The sequence below is a fragment of the Eucalyptus grandis genome, chromosome 8, assembly GCF_016545825.1.
Source record: "Eucalyptus grandis isolate ANBG69807.140 chromosome 8, ASM1654582v1, whole genome shotgun sequence".
NCBI lineage: Eukaryota > Viridiplantae > Streptophyta > Magnoliopsida > Myrtales > Myrtaceae > Eucalyptus > Eucalyptus grandis.
Genome location: NC_052619.1, coordinates 38,795,004 through 38,813,234, shown reverse-complemented (window position 1 = coordinate 38,813,234; position 18,231 = coordinate 38,795,004). Strand labels below are relative to the sequence as shown.

At 37.2% G+C, this 18,231-nt stretch overlaps 2 non-coding genes and 1 pseudogene across 2 annotated transcripts; all 3 read left to right on the top strand.

The window, feature by feature from the left end:
- The first annotated feature begins 10,260 nt into the window (after positions 1–10,260).
- Positions 10,261–17,550, top strand: LOC104417147 (annotated as a pseudogene).
- On the top strand, positions 14,693–14,765 carry LOC120287953. The gene has a single exon (XR_005546206.1). It is a non-coding gene; the product is annotated as a small nucleolar RNA snoR60 (small nucleolar RNA).
- On the top strand, positions 14,961–15,031 carry LOC120287954. The gene has a single exon (XR_005546207.1). It is a non-coding gene; the product is annotated as a small nucleolar RNA snoR60 (small nucleolar RNA).
- Positions 17,551–18,231: the final 681 nt, after the last annotated feature.

The following is an 18,231-nucleotide window of genomic DNA, read 5'->3' as shown; positions in this document are numbered from 1 at the left end:
TCCTTCATCTCCTTAAATACTCCTCCACTTCCAAACTAACCGTTGGACAGCATCCCGGAGAATCGTCTTCCAATATACCCATTGGACAGCTCTGTATCTAGAAGATTTGGTAGCCGTTGAGTGACAAAGGTAAAATCTCAAATTGATTCCGATCGCCCATACAAACGAAATCTTGGTTTCCATAAGTAAAACTTCTTCGTGTAGAAAGTTCTTGTCTTCAAGATCCAATCGTCAATCAATTAGATTGAATCAATCAAATCAATCTTGATGTGGAATCCAAACCAGATCACTAGCCGTTGTATGATTAGGCTTGAGTTACGAATTATCGAATCTGGATGTAAAGTCTGAGAGCAATAGACTTTACAATCTGAGTCTGTAGACTTTACAATCTGGGTCTGTACATATCTGCTTCTGAACAGATTTAGCTTTAAGGTCTGTACCTAGTTCAGCTTCAGCATAGAGTCTGTCTTCTGGTTCAGCTTCAGCTTAGAATCTGTCTTCTGGTTCATCAATCACGTTCAGTCTGGAATTAGTCAGAGTTGACAGACTTCTGATGTAAAACAGACTTTGACACTAAAGTCTGGCAGTCTTCAGACTTTGAGTCTTGAGTCTCAGTCTTCAACTTTGAGTCTTGAGTCTGGCAGTCTTTAGACTTTGACACAGAAGTCTAGAAATCTTCAAAATATACTTTGGACATATGTTACGTTCAGTCTTCTGGCCGTCTTTTGACTTTGATAATATCATTTACATGTTCTATCATCTGTATGGTCTATTACTTAACCATTAAACATGTTAGTAGCCTTTGATTTATTTTGTCATCTTCAAAACATCATAAGGGATTTCCCTAACAATCTCCCCCTTTTTGATGATGACAAAACAATCTCTGAATATGCAGATTTGTAAACATACTTTTAAATCAAAGGATATCAGAAGATAACAAATAGATTGAGCATAAGAATATATAGAAAAATAATCGCAGTTCAATATTATGCAATAAATAATATCAACCAATCAGCACATATGCATATTCATATATTCTCCCCCTTTTTGTCATAATCAAAAAGCGATAACAATAGATTCACGTAGAGAATATAAAATGATAACAAATGTGTCTGGCATAATTTCCAAAATCAGCCTTTATAAATCGAATATTAAAGATGAATATTAAAGATATGCAATATAGCTCACTTCGATCATATATATATATATATAAGCAAATATCCAATGAAAATCACGAATGCATCATAACTTGCACGTACCATTTTTATCATAATAAAATGATAATATCAGTAAGAGATTTGTTAATGACAAAATGTAATAAAATATGCACTAACCAGATTTTGTAGAATAAATTCTGACACATTTACCTTTCCTTCCATTCACAATAAGATCACGATCAATCCAAAAAGATTTTTTTTTTTTCATAATTGATCAAAGCTCCCCCTCAATTTGTTGCCTTTTTGAGGTGATCACGATTCTTTTCATTTTCTTTTGGATTTGATTTCTCCCCCTGTGATCATGACAATATTTACGAATAGAAACAATTGTTGCAATTGTCGCAGGAGATATTTTATGATTGCACCAAAATCTGCGTAGATTTGTAATCATTCTTGCCTTATTGAATTTCTTGCAATCAACTCATTTCCCTTTTTGGTATCCATCAATTTGGATCCTTCCTTGACGTTAGAGCAAAATATATAATCTCCATAAACAAATATTCTTTCTTAATTCATCATAACAAAGTATTCAAAGAAAGAATATTATGCACAATGATATTTTGAAAAATAAATTCTCACTTAGTCATAGTACGATAAAAATAGAGAGAATAAAATCTTTGAGTATCTCAGAAAAAAAAATATCTTGCAAAATTAGTATCACGTAGAATCAGATTTTTACTTTGCAAAATATGACAATTTGAGAGCATAAATTTAGACAAAATAATTTGAATTATCTCAAATAATCACACGTATTAAATCAAATCTGAGAGTATAAAATCAAACCAAATAAATTCATTTGCCTCTTAAGCATGATATCAAAAATGATCACACGTAACAAATTAAATTTCGAATCACAAAAACAAATCATGCGATTCTTTCTTCAATAAAACAAAATATGATAATTATAAAATCTGAATAAATCAATGATATATCGAATTTCAAGCATAATGAGAATTATGTGCCCAAAAACATTCCTTACCAACTTCTTCTTTTCCTTTATTTTCTCGATTTCCTCATTGGATTCTGAGTCTGTGTCTAAGTCAAACTTTGATTCTGAGTCTGTGTTTGAGTCGGACTCAGATTCTGAATGTGCCATCAAGCATAAATTCCCTTGCTCATCATCTTCTTTTATTGTTCTTTTCTGGCCATTCTGCTTGTATTTTCTTCCATCGAAATATGGTAGCCTTGTGTTGCTTTGCCCTTCCATAAGTCCTGGTGCCAACATACTAGCCATAAAGAATCTTTAGCTCAAAAGTAAAAACACTTTTATAAACCGAGCACTTGGCTCTGATACCAATTGAGAGTGCTAGTATGAACAAAATAAATGAGTTAGGGAAGAGAATAAGAACACAAGATTTATAGTGGTTCGGCTTAATCCAAGCCTACGTCCACTCTCCCACGATAACAGCCTTCTTGGCTGGATTCCACTATGCAATCAACAAGAGATTACAACTTCGAGTGCAAACACTTAGTAGTAGATCACACTATCTCACTAAGTCACTCTTTTGGTATTTCTCTCACGATTACAAACGTTTAAGCTCTCAAGAGACAAGTATATGATTGAAAGTCACTCAGACTTTGGAATTATAAATTCTACGCTCTGTCTCTTACTTTCTCATCGGTCCTTCATCTCCTTAAATACTCCTCCACTTTCAAACTAACCGTTGGACAGCATCCCGGAGAATCGTCTTCCAATATACCCATTGGACAACTCTGTATCTAGAAGATTTGGTAGCCGTTGAGTGACAAAGGTAAAATCCCAAATTGATTCCGATCGCCCATACAAACGAAATCTTGGTTTCCATAAGTAAAGCTTCTTCGTGTAGAAAGTTCTTGTCTTCAAGATCCAATCGTCAATCAATTAGATTGAATCAATCAAATCAATCTTGATGTGGAATCCAAACCAGATCACTAGTCGTTGTATGATTAGGCTTAAGTTACGAATTATCGAATCTGGATGTAAAGTCTGAGAGCAATAGACTTTACAATCCGAGTCTCAGAGACTTTACAATGGGTCCGTACATATCTGCTTCGAACAGATTTAGCTTTAAGGTCCAGTACCCGGTTCGGCTTCAAGATAGAGTCTGTCTTCGGTTCGCTTCAGCTTAGAATTTGTCTTCCGGTTCATCAATCACGTTCAATCTGGAATTAGTCGAGTTGACAGACTTCGATGTAAAAAGACTTTGACACTAAAGTCTGCGTCTTCGACTTTGAGTCTTGAGTCCGCGTCTTTAGACTTTGACACAGAAGTCTGGAAATCTTCAAAATATACTTTGGACATATGTTACGTTCAGTCTTCTGGCCGTCTTTTGACTTTGATAATATCATTTACATGTTCTATCATCTGCATGGTCTATTACTTAACCATTAAACATGTTAGTAGCCTTTGATTTATTTTGTCATCTTCAAAACATCATAAGGGATTTCCCTAACAACACGATCGATCAAGAATGAATACATGGGGTTGGAAATTGCAAAATTCTGCCTCAAAAGGCACCTGCAAAGACTACAAACCCTACCTTTCCAAATTGACTATTTCTACTTTTAACATTTGGGTCAAGAAAGAACTTAGAGGATGCGTAATAAAAAGGTATTGACTTGGAATCGAATTGTTAGGGATACACTAGAAGTTTTAGAACTTGTTACGAAAGTGCAATTGAATCCTAAAAATTTTAAAAAGAGCAAACAAGTTCTAAAACTTGTCATAAAAGTGTAATTACGTCCTACAACTTGTTACGAAATTGCAATTATTACGAAAGTACAAATGAGTTCTAAAACTTTTAAAAAATATTATCAATGGAAGGATATGATTGAACCAATTTGACAAGTTTTTGGATTTGATTGTACTTTTTGAAAGCTCAATTGCATCCTAAAACTTATCACAAAAGTGCATTTTTGTGATAAGTTTTATAACTTAATTACATTTTATTAAAGTTTTAGAAATCAATTTTGTTTATTTTGCTTGTTTCTTAGAAAAAGGTTGGAATGCTCAAACTAGGAGTGCCTATTCCCAGAATGCCATTCCATTCCTCGGCAAAATATAAACAAAATAATTTTACACAAATATTTCTAGTGTAATCTTGATTTTTCCTTACACATTATAATATTTGAGGACATTTTAGACATTTTGATACTATCTTTTCCATCCCAAAATCTTCCGTGACACTTGAAAAGATATCATCAAATTTTCTCCTCTTCGTTCCTTTGCAACAAACAAACACAAGAATTGCATTTACTTATTCCGTTCATTCATTCTCTTGTTTCATTCTATTTCATTTCGCCGTACCAATTGTAGTGCTATGCTACACAAGATATATTCTTTCTTCCTCTCATATGTGATGCAGAATTTGCTTACATTGGCATAAATATTTGAGATAGAAAGAAAGTAGGCTTGATTTTCCTAATTGTTATTGGGCATCCAATTAGGGACTGGTACTCCAATTTTTTATTGGGAAAATATCAAAAAGCACCATTACTTTTGCCACTAATTTTTCCTTGCGGATGCCAATTTGCACGGCACACTAGTCAACAAGCTCAACGTGGGTGTCGGGTTGCAAAAAAGAGAGTGAGAGAGTTAAGAGAGAAAGAAAGACGGAGCCCAGAAAGCAAAAAATCATAGATCGGAGTGGGAGGTGTGGTCAAGGGTGGCGGTGGGAGTGATGACAGAGCTCAAAAGCCATTGGCGGTGTCCAAAGGTTAGCAGGCGATGTCCAATGGTGGTGGGAGGTGGTTCGTGGAGAGTAGTGAACTTTGTGGGTAGGGGGCTTATCGGGGGCTAGCATTTCCGTGCTCCGTGTTTTCTTAAAAAGGTGGAAATTTTTTAATGATATTTTAAAATTGATTAATACTACAAAAAAAAAAAACAAAATTGATACATATATAATAAATTTATCTTAAATTAATTTTTTGACCATCAAGAACCAAAAATCGGTACATTTATAAAAATTTACTCTATATTATTTTTGTTAAATTGAATTAATATAACAAAAAATTACAACCTGATATACTTATGATAAATAGAGGATAAAATTCCAAACTGGTATATCCACCATCACATGTCATTTAACTCAATAATTTGATGGTAACATTTAAGGAAATCAACGGAGAGTAAATTTGTCATAAATGTCCTAGTTTTGGATTTTTTTATAGTAAAAGATTAGTTTTTGGATAAATTTGTCATAGGTATACTATTTTAGGATTTCTCATGGATTAACATTTTTAAAAAATAGAAGATGAAAAGTGGTAAAAGAGGGAATTAGTATTTTCCCTTCATCATTATAGGTTTTTCCCACTAGGGGTCCGCGAAAGTGGTTTAAGTAAGATTTCGCAACAGTAAAAGCCATCCATACTCTAGACTTTTGTTATTAGCGTGCTAGATTCTATCAACCTCATATACCTTTGTCCACTTTCTGTGTCCTACTGTCTCTACTTCGGCAACAAAAAATTGAGATTTATATTTCCCTAGAGATTATTTTGACAATAGTCCCCAATCCTATTAATTAGCGTTTATGAAACTTGCACAATTTGTGATACGATTTTGGATGCATTTCACGGGCTTGAGTTTGATAACGGGGAAATGGAAGGTCGAATGAGATCACGAGAGACGAGATTGTGGACACGTGGTTATACGAATTATGTTTGGAAAAGGAAAATAACGAAGGAAATAAAAAGACGAAGGGCATGAAAATAGAGAAGATGAAAGCCTAATGGACTCACATATCCAAAGGACCAAGGTGGAGAAGCATAGAGAATCCAACGGTTTCCAAAGAGTGCTAAACTTTTAAATTTAGAAATCGGTTGTGCACAGCCAGTCAACCGCAAAATGCGGAACTATCTTCCTGCTAAACCCCCTTTTATGGAGAAATTAGATTCGAAATGAAGTCCGGAAAATGAGCGAGACTGGCTTAGAGCGTAAAGAACGAAGGAGAAAGAAACATTCGAAATCCCACGCACCAGCTGTAGAAGAGGTATCGATTTTCAGAGAACCAGGGACAGTAGTTTGCTTTGGAAGGAAAATAAATTAAACTTATATTAATAAAAGTGACGGAGAATTATATTAACGAGACAAAAATAGTTATCCAATGTTATTTACTAGCATCAACTTTATAGTTAGCAGGTTCTTCTTGATTGAATAAAATAAGTTATCAAGGTTAAATTTGATAGTGTAATGATTGAAGCTTCTTCTCATTTTAGTTCCAACTGTGCTTCTACTATTATTAGGGTATAGAAGTGATGGTTCTGCCAGTTTTGCGGGTCTGCCAACTTATTTCCCCTGCTTGATATGAGTCTTGTTGACAGATAGAAGTAACTGGGCTATCAAAATAGTCTTGCTTAGTAACCAGATCACACCAATTGTTCTTAAACTCATTACCATGCTGCAAATCCCATTACTTTTGAAAAAGAGACGAAATGAGGACGCAAACACGAGGAAAGACAAGCTGAGAGGCTTTATGTTACTTGAGTTGAAAACCTGAGGAACGTAAGAAAGTCGAAGATAAGAAATTTTCAAAAGCATAAATAGATTTTGTTGTAATTTGCATATGCATGCTTCGATGGAGAATATATTTGTTTAGGAGGTCTTTCAAAGTCAAATCTCAGTCGTGCATGCCAACTTTATGAGCTAGCCCACTCCGTATATCATGGCAAAATTCTAGTTCTGAGATAAAAAGGCAAGAAAAATAACACTCTTTTAACTTTTTAAAAAGAAACCTCTTAAAGAGAAAAAAAAGAACTTTTTAAAAAGAAAGCTTTTAAAAGGAAATTTTGAAAAAGTTCCTTTCTTAAAAGGATTTCACATGACTCCATCTATCTGGACAATGACGGAGTTAGGATAAAACTTTAGTATAGTCAATTGATTAAAGCATATGAATTTATAAAACATGAATATATGTCATTGATTCAAGGTAGAATATCAATTTGTAAATTTAGATACAAATGGCGCAATATGTCGATCCTAAAATAAAAATTATCTCATTAGACAAATTGGAGTGATAATTTACAAAGAAGATGATCCAATAATCTTTAACTGACATTTATGTCCTGAAGAAATCAAGAATCCATTCAAATGAATCCAAAGCGTGTATTTTCCTACAAAAAACATATAGATATTTCCTATCCTCCCAAAGTGGGATTCTCGTCACCGATCGGAGTTCTCCTTCTCCTTTTTGTAGGGGAGATTAATCAACACCCGTGTTAGGTGTTTCAACGACCCATTGCCTGTTAGAAGGTTACGTAATAAAAGAAAACTGAAAAATTCGAAGAAATTTAGGTTAATTACCATAAATGCTTATGTAAGTCCTAGAAGTACTTGATAAAACCATAAGAAAACATCCAAGAATTGAAGAAAAATAAGCACGAGAGTAAAGCGATCAATAAATTATGAAGTCATCCTCTTAAATCAACTCGTTCTCTACCATCCACGAAGATATAATTCAATAGTCCCCACACACGAGAAATGCACTATGTGTGTATACACACGCACATATATAATATCATGACAAAAAATCAAAGTACCTTGAAAATATTGAGGAAATATCATCAAGTGATTTTGATAATTTCCGAACTATTCTAATTTATAATATGGGATAATACCCTAAAAAACCCTAAACTGGTACACTTGTGACAAATTTACCTCAAACTATTTTTTTGACCACCAAAAACCCCAAACTGGTATACTTTTGACAAATTTATCCCAAACCGGTACACTTGTGACAAATTTACCCTATGTTAGTTTTCGTTAAATTTTATTCTCAAATTATTAAATTAAATGACACGTGGCAGTTAACCAGTATACCAATTTAGGATTTTACGTTCCGTTTGTCATAGTTTACAATTTTTATGATTTTTTTGTGGTATTAATCCAATTTAGCATAGGGTATATTTATTACAAATTTACCAGTTTAGGGTTTTTTGTAGTCGAATAAATTAGTTTGGGGTAAATTTGTCATAAATGTACTAGTTTAGGGTTTTTTATAATCAGTCGGGGTAAATTTGTCACAAATTTACCAGTTTTGGGTTTTTCATGGTCAAAAAAATAGTTTGGGGTAAATTTGTCACAAGTGTACCAGTTTGGGGTTTTTCAAGGTATTAACCCTAATATTTATTCTTTACCAAAAAAAAAAAAACCCTAATATTTATTATGATATTTGTAGATGTTCATGACAATTAATGAAGACTTTGTGATGACCATGGTATGATCCAGTTGGTAAATATTGCGATATGTCTTGACACGGTTGTTCCATAAACAATAATAGCGAATCTAAAGATCAGTGGACGTTCATGTTTGTATCGATGTTGTATGTATTATGTCATTGGTATTGTGGTAACAACCTTCATTTGATAACGGTAATCAATCATCACCGAGGCTTGATGACCAGCAGAGAGGAAGAAAAAAAGAAAAGAAAAGAAAAGATTATTTAAAAATTATATTTTTTCCATGAGATAACGTCATGAGATTAAAATCAATTTGTAAATGATATCCAAACACCAAAAAATGTTTTCGTTCACGTATCACAAAATAAAGGAAAATTATCGATTTTGAGTTTTTGCCAACTGCATCTATTTTACTTCAAATATAAGAATAGCATAAAAAACAATAATAAATGAGAGAAAGAAAGCCTGATTAGGTCATGCATTCAGCCCAATTCCTAAGCGTAGCCAAGACCAATCTCTTCAACCATTAGGCCTCTGAAGTGCGGATTGACATATGAGCTCATATTGGACCCACGAAATTTGTGTCCACATTTTCAATCAAGGCCTATTAACATAGAAACACAAGCCCTTGGCCGTTTGGTTTTTCCCCGCGCCCTCTCTGGAGAAAGATTCTCTTCGTTGAGCAGAGATTGAAAGGGAGAGACAGGGATGGCTGGGTGGTTTAGAGGGAGAGTTTTTCTGAAGAAGAGTTCCTCGCCGGAGCTCATCGTCGGATCTCGGAGCTCCGACCAAAGCTTATATCCGTGAGCCGTTTCAGTGATTTTTGCGTTCAGTGATTACTACTGGAGTCGTGTTTTTGTCTGTCAAGGAAACAAGGACCCTTAGCTTAATCTTCTCTTCCGTCGCCGATTGCTCCTTCCATTCCTCGGCCAGGTGAGCTTCTTCAAATGCTCGGTTTCTGCCCTGGCCGAGAGGGAGACGGTTAAATTCGAGCGATGAAATCATGAGAGACTCCTGATAGAATGGGGCTTGTTCGTCGAAGAATGACGCGATATGAGTGTCCATATCTCGTTTCTAAGATTGAGAGTCATTTCAAAATTGGACTGGAAGCTAGCCTCGGTGCTGCACATCACTTATTTGGGCCCGATACGTATCGGCTCGGCCCGCTCCCGTAATCAAAACTCTCTCTCCTCCTCATTTTTCTCTCCCGCCCGTTCCTCCTCCTGCAATTCTCTCCGCAAATTCTCAAAGGCTCCACTCCAGTGGACTCTCGTCGCTCTCTCGCTCTCCTCTTCCATTCTTCGTCTCGTTCTTCCGAGTTCATGTTGAGAAAAATGGAGAGGCTGTCTACAATGAGGAGAATCTCTGTGCAGGTGGTGAATATGTTTTTTCATTCATGTTGCTAGTGATTGCTAGGCATTTTGCACTGCTTTAATTGGTTTTCAAATATTCGAACTGATAAACTCCCAATTCATCTCAACATAGAAATTGAAAAATAAAAATGGTGGAACAACTTGCTTATCTAGGATCAACTGGTTTTTTTTAGAATTTTACGAATGCTTTGGGAATGCTAACTTTTTTTTCCCCTGCTATCTATACTTATACTACCCCAATTTTATTTGTTAAGGGGGATCTGCGCTAGAGTTGATTCTTTGATTTATGTGAGGTTCCCTTTGCCTGCGGTATTAAATAAAAAGTTTTCTACTAGTAAATTTTGTTGCTACAAATTCAATTGTCTACTGTTTAAATCTTCCTGTTTTAGGAGCATAATGTTTTCGACCTCCCTTACATTCTTTGACTGTCATTCTTATGTTAAATTTGAAAGGTTCTTTTCTTTAATGACCTAGAAATGTAACTAAGCTGTATTTCTTTGTATTTTTTTGTTGTTAGAATGAAGATGGAAGTAAAGTGGAATATAGAGTGTGCCCTTCCGATCAAAGCTGGCAGCTGCCATTCTTGGTGGGGTTGATGAGATATGGATTGTGAGCATCTCTCTTCCTTTTTCTATGGTGTATCATAGATGCGTAGCTTCTTCCATATCACTGATCATGTTTCATTATTTTCAAATTCAGAAACCTGGTGCTCGGGTTCTCTATCTGGGAGCTGCTTCTGGGACCACAGTATCTCATGTTTCTGACATTGTTGGTCCTGTAGGTCATTTTTTTTCTGAAAGAATGATTATTTTACCAAATGACTTCATTAGACGACTTTTTCTCTTCTGTTCCTTTTGGCAGACAGGAGTGGTGTATGCAGTCGAGTTTTCGCATCGCAGCAGAAGGGACTTAGTCAACATGGCTAAGAAGAGAGCAAATGTTATTCCTATTATTGAAGATGCTAGACATCCAGCCAAGTACCGTACGTTGGTTGGAATGGTGGATGTAATATTTTCGGATGTTGCTCAGCCAGATCAGGTATTGACTCGTCTTTGCCTATGAAGAAACTGAATATATTCTTATGAAGATCTTCCAGGCCAAAGTTTAGTTCCAGGACTTCATCTTGCCTCTGGACCACCGAAAAGAAAATCCTCTATCATCCATCCTACCTTCATTTCTGCTTGACTTACTGCATGGTTTTGTTATATGTTTGTAGCAACTGCTTTCTCTATTTGGATTTTTCTTCTTTTATGTAAATGCAGATTTATTTCCTTTTGACCTTTGAAAGCAGATTCCTTGAATTGTCAACATTTTATTTCTGATAACGCAAATCAATGCATTTCTTTGCAGCCTTCATTTTTGTTTGCGATATTTTCATGATTAGTTTCATCTTTTCTTTCGTCACGTATTCGTGAGGCTTTGTTTTGTATGGACGGGGATGACTTGTTATTTTGGGATTAACTTCTAGGTTTTGTGATTTAACTTTTCTTATATATATCTACATATACTCCTGTAACTACAATTTGTGGCATCCTAGAATTTCATGTCAACCCCTAGATGTGTTATGAGCCATGGATAGGTGATGGAAGCACCATCAAATTATATTGTAGCCATTTGACCCATGATTTGCAATAAAATTAGGGCCGAGCTTTTTGATGGATAATTAATTGATAGGAAAACTTTATTCTTGGCAGTGCACTTTATAGGTTGGATTTTATTGATTTAAGTTGCAAGTTTTATGGCCCTAGAAATTTCAATTAGGTATTTATAGAAGTGGGGATTTAGAATAGATTATTAAAAGAAAGAGTGGGCCGAAATTTTAAGCCCAAAGACCAGCCCCACTGTTCGGCCACTAAGGCCTGGCCCGCGAAGCCCAAAGGGAGGGGGCTGCCATCGACCGAAGGGGGGAGAGGCCCGGCCCAAGGGAGGCCCATCAACTTGCATGCAAATCCCCAAGTGGCAAGAGAAGCTTGCCAAATGTTAGTCCATTGTAGCCAAGTGTAAGATGTCATGCAAAATCAAATGATTGCTAATGATGAAGGGGAAAGAAAAGAGGAGGGGCGGATTGATGAAGGGGGTTATCGAGAGAGAGAGAGAGAGAGAGAGAGAGAGAGACGTCATGCGAGAGAAGGAGAGAAAGAGAGAAAGAGGAAGAAGAAGAAGAAGACCGGCTGCCGTGCGTGCCGCCTAGTCCCGCCATCGAGTCGCCTTGCCCCATCATTCTTGTTTGCTGTGATTCTCTTTGTATTAGAGGCAAGTAGAGTCCATTGATCTACCCTTTGCTTGCTGTGGTTGTGATGTTGAATGTTGGAAATGCTTGAGCTGTGATGTTGAATGCTGGAAAACTCGAATGAATGGTGGTAGTGTTCCAAGTGAGTTGCTGCATGTAGAAACAGTTCGACATTTTGTGATTTTGTGAGCTGCATGCAATCTTCTAATTGGAATCTCACTTCGACTTCTTGATGAAAGTTGTAGAGAACTTCTTGAAGATTAACATGATAAAAATTGAGATGAAACAGATAAGTATTGGTTGGTGAAATGATTTTCCTTTGAAGAAACTAGATCTGGAAACTGTTATGTTGGTCTATTGTGATTCTGTGAATTTTGTGAAATTATCCAGTCCGATTTTGATCTCGTGTTCTTGATAAGAGTTGTAGAAGACATCTTGAATAGTAACATACTAAAATTTGAGAATAAACGGACAAGTATTGATCGGGGAAAATTATTTTCTTTGAAGAGGATGAATCTGGACAGTGAACCGAGAGTTAGGGAGATTTATAAAAATTATAAATTTTAATCCAAAAGGAATTAGACTTATATTTCTTCATGAGACTTTTATCTATAAATCTCATATATAACATATTAAAATCTCAGAATTCTATGAGTTCATTTAAGGGCTTAATCGAAATTATTTCCAAAACTGTGCAATAGTGGTGCTGGAATTTCTTTTGCTGTGATGTGTGGATCTATGTGATTGATGTGAAACTTTTTTAATATGGTGTTCTTCACAAAATATCTTCCTCTAGATCTTTTTTAAATCATGTTAAATTTTCAGAATTTATTGAGATTTTTTACTAATTTTCCATGAATTTTTACTAAAGAGGTGCATTCTGTTTTACCCGAAAATTGGTTCTATGTTCAAAAACTGATGAACTACTTTATGAAATGTGATATCGTGGGTGTTATGTGCACTGCATATATGGTGACATTTGGCATATTATATGACATCAAAAAGCTGGTTTAGACCTTTGATATTGTTGCATCAAATGCCATTTTGAAAATGAGACATATATGTGATTATAAATTGTGATAATAATGATACCGTCGGAGGTGTGAGCCGACAATGCCCCGGGAGTGTCGGGATGCCCGGAGGTTTGTGCCAGATGCCCGGAGGTTTATGCCGGAGGTCCTCGGGAGTTTCAAGATGCCCGGTGGTATACGATATGTAATTTCAAGGGGAATGCCTGGTGGTATGTCGGTACATAATTCCGGAAGCCTTGGAGGTTTGTGCCGGAGGGGATTACTCATGATACTAGTTGGGATGCGAGATGCCTGGAGGTTTGTGCTAGATGCTCGAAGGTTTGTCCCAGAGGCTCCTCGCGATGCTAGGTTGGGTGCAAGCGATAAATGAGGGATGCAAACATTAGTCCCTGGATGAAAAATGATGAGATCCTTTTGAAAGATAAAACGGGAAATTGAATCATGTGCATGGGTGTGTGCATATGGCATGATGCATGATCTGCTTATGAAAGTAAATTGATGCTATTTGACATTGAAAATGCGATCATCAATGCTTGAATAGATCTCATAGGGATGTATACATGGTTGTATGAATGATATAAATCATGCGTATGTATGTGCATATGACATGGGATGAACCTCATAGAAATACAAGCATGACTGCATGGTGGTATATGCATGATGGCATTTTGAGATATTCATAACTGTATGGTGATATATGCACGACCGCATGGTGATGTATGCTTGATAGTATGGATGATATGTGCTATACTTGTGATATCTTGATTATCTTGCTTGTTTTTTTTTTTTTTTTTTTTTTTAAATGTAAGAATTGATTGTCTTGCTTGTTGCATTGTATAGTTTGGTGGATATTTACTGCTGAGTGGTTGTACTCACCCCTTTAGGGACTAACATTTCAGATTGAGAGATGCCTCTAGCACCTGTCACGTGTGGTACGTTTTATGGATTATCGTTTGATATTGAGGTCGAGTGCTCGGAGCACCCTTGCGTTGGTGTTCATGGTCTGGTGTTTATCCACGTCCGTGTTTTGGTTATGTACGATGTGGGCCTACCTGATGGCCCCATAGTCCAGGAGTTCTTATTTGTCCATGTTCGTCGAGATGGGAGGATCATGGGGATGCTGCCGCCGCCACCGGCCGATGCATCGGGATGGGTGTGATAGAAGCGTGTGACTGGTGGAGGTTGACACTTTTTGGAATGGCCGACACTAGCTGATGGATAGATGTACATGTCTGATGTATAGTCGGGTTCTTTTTGGGTTTAGCTGAGCTTCCTTAAAGTCTTGGCCTTTTGTAGCATCGACTTGTGAAATCCATCTTAGTATGTAAATAAAAGTGGTTCGGCTTTAGCTTTTATATATATGTGAAAAGTTGTAGTTGGTGCGTATTGCATCGTATTATTTAGATTGTGTACGGGTTAAGGAGATGTTGAGTATGTTTCCATTAATTTGAACTGCGTTGGGACCGATCTAAAGGATGTAAACCCCTAGGCTGCATGGACCCACTACAATTCAATGGTATCAGAGTGACTTTTCAATAGGTCAAGTGAAAGGTAAGTAATATGTGGCGACCCTAGCATATCGGGGGCCATGTTGAGGGGTGCCACACAGTTTTCTTTATTGCTATGTTAAGCGTAACGTTTTGCCCCAAAATTGGATTGTGTTTTTTGTTTTCACCAAGGGGGAAACTTATGCACATGAATAATTAACTTGGATTTCCCTTCAAGGCAACATGGGTGATGCAAGCTCGAGTTTTCTGATGCATATCTACTTGGCTCACTCTATATATATTTTTTTAATTTTTTATTTGTTTTCTCTAATCTAATTTTGTTTGCTTTTGTGAGATTGGAGAATATAGTTAAATATTTTTTTTTCCTTTTCTTTCCCTTAAAGACAAGTTTATCACATGCCTTTCTAGCTAGTAAATTCCATGCCTATTCCCTGTGCTCGATAATTACAGTGCATTTGATCAAATACTCGGATTCCCCTTCAAGATAGTTTGGGTGATGCATTCTCGAGTTTTTGATGCAGGGTTTATAGGCTGTCAAATTGTTTCTGTTGTATGAAGCTTGAGGATTTATGAAAATCAGGTTTGTCATTCAACTAGTGTACATGAAAATCAGGTTTTACCATCACTATGTGTGATGACCCAGACCCGGGGCAGTACGGAGGGATGGACTGAGATCGTCTTAGCAGTACGCGGGTGAGGCCAAGGACATGTCTTCCGTCCCACATCGATTATGAGGGGAGTTCTGGGCTAGTTTATAAAGGCTTTGGTCACTTTAATCTGTATAACGCGTTTTAAAGCCGTGAGGACTTAGTGTCCAAAGCGGACAATATTATACAGTGGGGCCCAGGTCATTACAAATGGTATCAGAGTCGACTCCCGACCGCATGTGGGGGCCACAACGAGGATGTTGTGCCATAAGGGGGAGAGAATGTGATGACCCAGACCCGGGGCAGTACGGAGGGATGGATTGAGATCGCCTTGGCAGTACGCGGGTGAGGCCAAGGACATGTCTCCCGTCCCACATCGCTTAGGGGGGGAGTCCTAGGCTAGTTTATAAAGGCTTGGGTCACTCCCGGGCTAGTTTATAAAGGTTTGGGTCTCTTTAATCTGTATAACGCGTTTTAAAGCTGTGAGGACCCAGTGTCCAAAGCGGACAATATTATACAGTGGGGCTCGGGTCGTTACACTATGAGTGACTGCAATGTGCAGCTTCCCAAATTTTTGCGTCTGGTTAGGTCCTTGTTCATGTAATTGTCCTTTTGACCAATTCATGATTTAGGTTACCCTTTCAAACTTTGTTGATAAGGCTAACCTTCCCTCCAAATTATAGCATGGTCGTGTACATTATGGCTCCGTTTGGGAACCACTTCCCAAAGCCCTTTGGAGGCCTAAAGATCCTTGGGCAAATGCCAGCCCGTTTGGCAAAAAATTTTGAATCCGTTTTCTCCAAATGCCAGCCTTGTGAAGCCGAAAGCTCAAGGCAGGTGAGGACCTGCCTTGGGCTTTCGGCTTTTTTGGCATGCCCACGTGGGCACTGTTCATATATATATATATTGCAAAATTGTCCTCACGAGTTTTTTGTTTTTTTGGTTCTTGCCCTTGTATGCGACACTGTTCATCTTCTTCGGGGAGGTTTGGTTCTATCTGACTGCGAGGGGCCGGCGACTGCTAGAGGGACGCCGGCGACCGTCGGGGGGTGGCGCGACGTCGCCGCCCCAGATCCGGGGTTGCTGGAGGTCGCCGGAGGTCACCGACGACCGCTGCCCTTGCTGGTCAATTTTTTTTAATTTTTCTTTTGATAATTTTTTTTTTACCACAATGATCCTTTATAAATGTAATTTCTCAAACGCCATTTTGCTCAAAGTACTTCACAAAGAGCTTTCAAAGTACAATTTACCAAACACAGTTGCATTAAAACACCTTTAACTCAAAGGTATTTGCATTTTCCTAAAGACTTTCCCCAAAAGTGATTCCCAAACGTACCCTATGTTGCCTTTACGGCTTTGAGCTGGGGAATCTTAATTTAATAATTACTCAAGCATATGCTAAATTATAAATTCACATGTCTTGTCATATAGCTCGTGCTCTTATTATTAGGTTTGATCTAGCGCGTGCAATGACATGACTTATTATGAAATGGTGTTGGATGCATGCGATCTGTCTCTCTGATCACCTGAAAGATCTTTCTGTTTGTACATATTATTCAAGTTGCTGTGATAATACTCATGGAAGTCTCTCTGCGTTTGACTGTTTATCAATTGAACGCCTTCTATGAAAACACTTGCATGACTTGTTGAAGCACTTATTACACTAGACTTAAGCTTTGGGTATGGAAGTGTTCGTTATACGTCATAGGGGGAGAAATGCAAGGTCTTTGTTCTGTTATTTGGATAACCTTTAGATTGCTTTACTAGAAGATGTCTCTTGTTAATCCGTGATGTTCAATGATATGTGGTTACATTTCAGGCAAGAATATTGGCTCTAAATGCATCATATTTTCTCAAGGCTGGAGGTCACTTTGTCATCTCAATTAAGGTATCTCTCTCTCTCTCTCTCTCTCTCTCTCTCTGTGGACAGATGCGCACTTGGTTTTTCTTTGTTCTTTTTCTTGAGACGTAGCTTGTTGGATTAGAGGACTGCTGGTCCCATTCACTTTTCTTTTTCACTTTATAAGTCCTTAGAAGACAAGTAGCTGGCGCAAGTTACATAGGGGATAAGCTGTGAGATCAGAAATGATCTCATCATATATGAGGGAGGGTCAAGACCAATCCAATTGGGAAAAAGAAACACCGGAAATGTTAGTTCAATGAGAAGAGACGGGAAATCAATACCTTCTGGTTGTGCTTGTTTTTGCAGGCAAACTGTATCGATTCTACTGTTCCAGCTGACATAGTTTTTTCCCGGGAAGTGAAGAAGCTGCAGGCAGAGTAGTTCAAGCCTTTTGAGCAAGTTACTCTTGAGCCCTTTGAGCGAGACCATGCTTGTGTTGTCGGTGGCTGTCGCATGCCAAAGAAACAGAAAGCTGTTCCTGCATCATAAAAAGTCCCAGGCCACCTTATCTGTTCAATCTCGATGTATGTCTTTATTAGATTGTAAGTTGGAACTTCAATATATTCAAGGTTCTGGTGGGCTCTAGTAATGGACCGATATTATGATATGAGTTCAGATTTTTTCACCTTAAGGCCGGTAATTCAGTTGATAATTTTCATGTCCAATGATCTGAAACGACAATTTACTGCATCGTTTGAATAATCAACTTCTAATCTTTTTGCTTTGACAACATCTAATTGAATGAACTCCACACTTACAGTTCAAATTAATGGATGTTTATCAAAATTTTCCAAAAGGGCTAATGATACTCATAATTTTCTATATATAAAGAACTTATTGATCAGTGTAAAACAAATCGAGAATAAATTGGATGACCAGGTATGGGAATATTATTAGTGTTTCACAAGGTGTGTAGATGAGGCTAAACATGTCAAGACTTATTCTGTGCAAATGGTGTGATTGATAGATCATAGTAGGCTCAAAGATTCTTACAGGTTGTACAAAGTGGAACACAATACACAACCCACTAAATTTTTGCAGATTTTTATCTCTTGCATCCAGATGAATTGCTTATAGATGGCTAAAGGTAATTCTTATTGGAAAATTTCTAATGAAAATAAAATGCCAAGCACTGTAGAAGCTCTTTACCAACTTTTTTTTAATGAAATA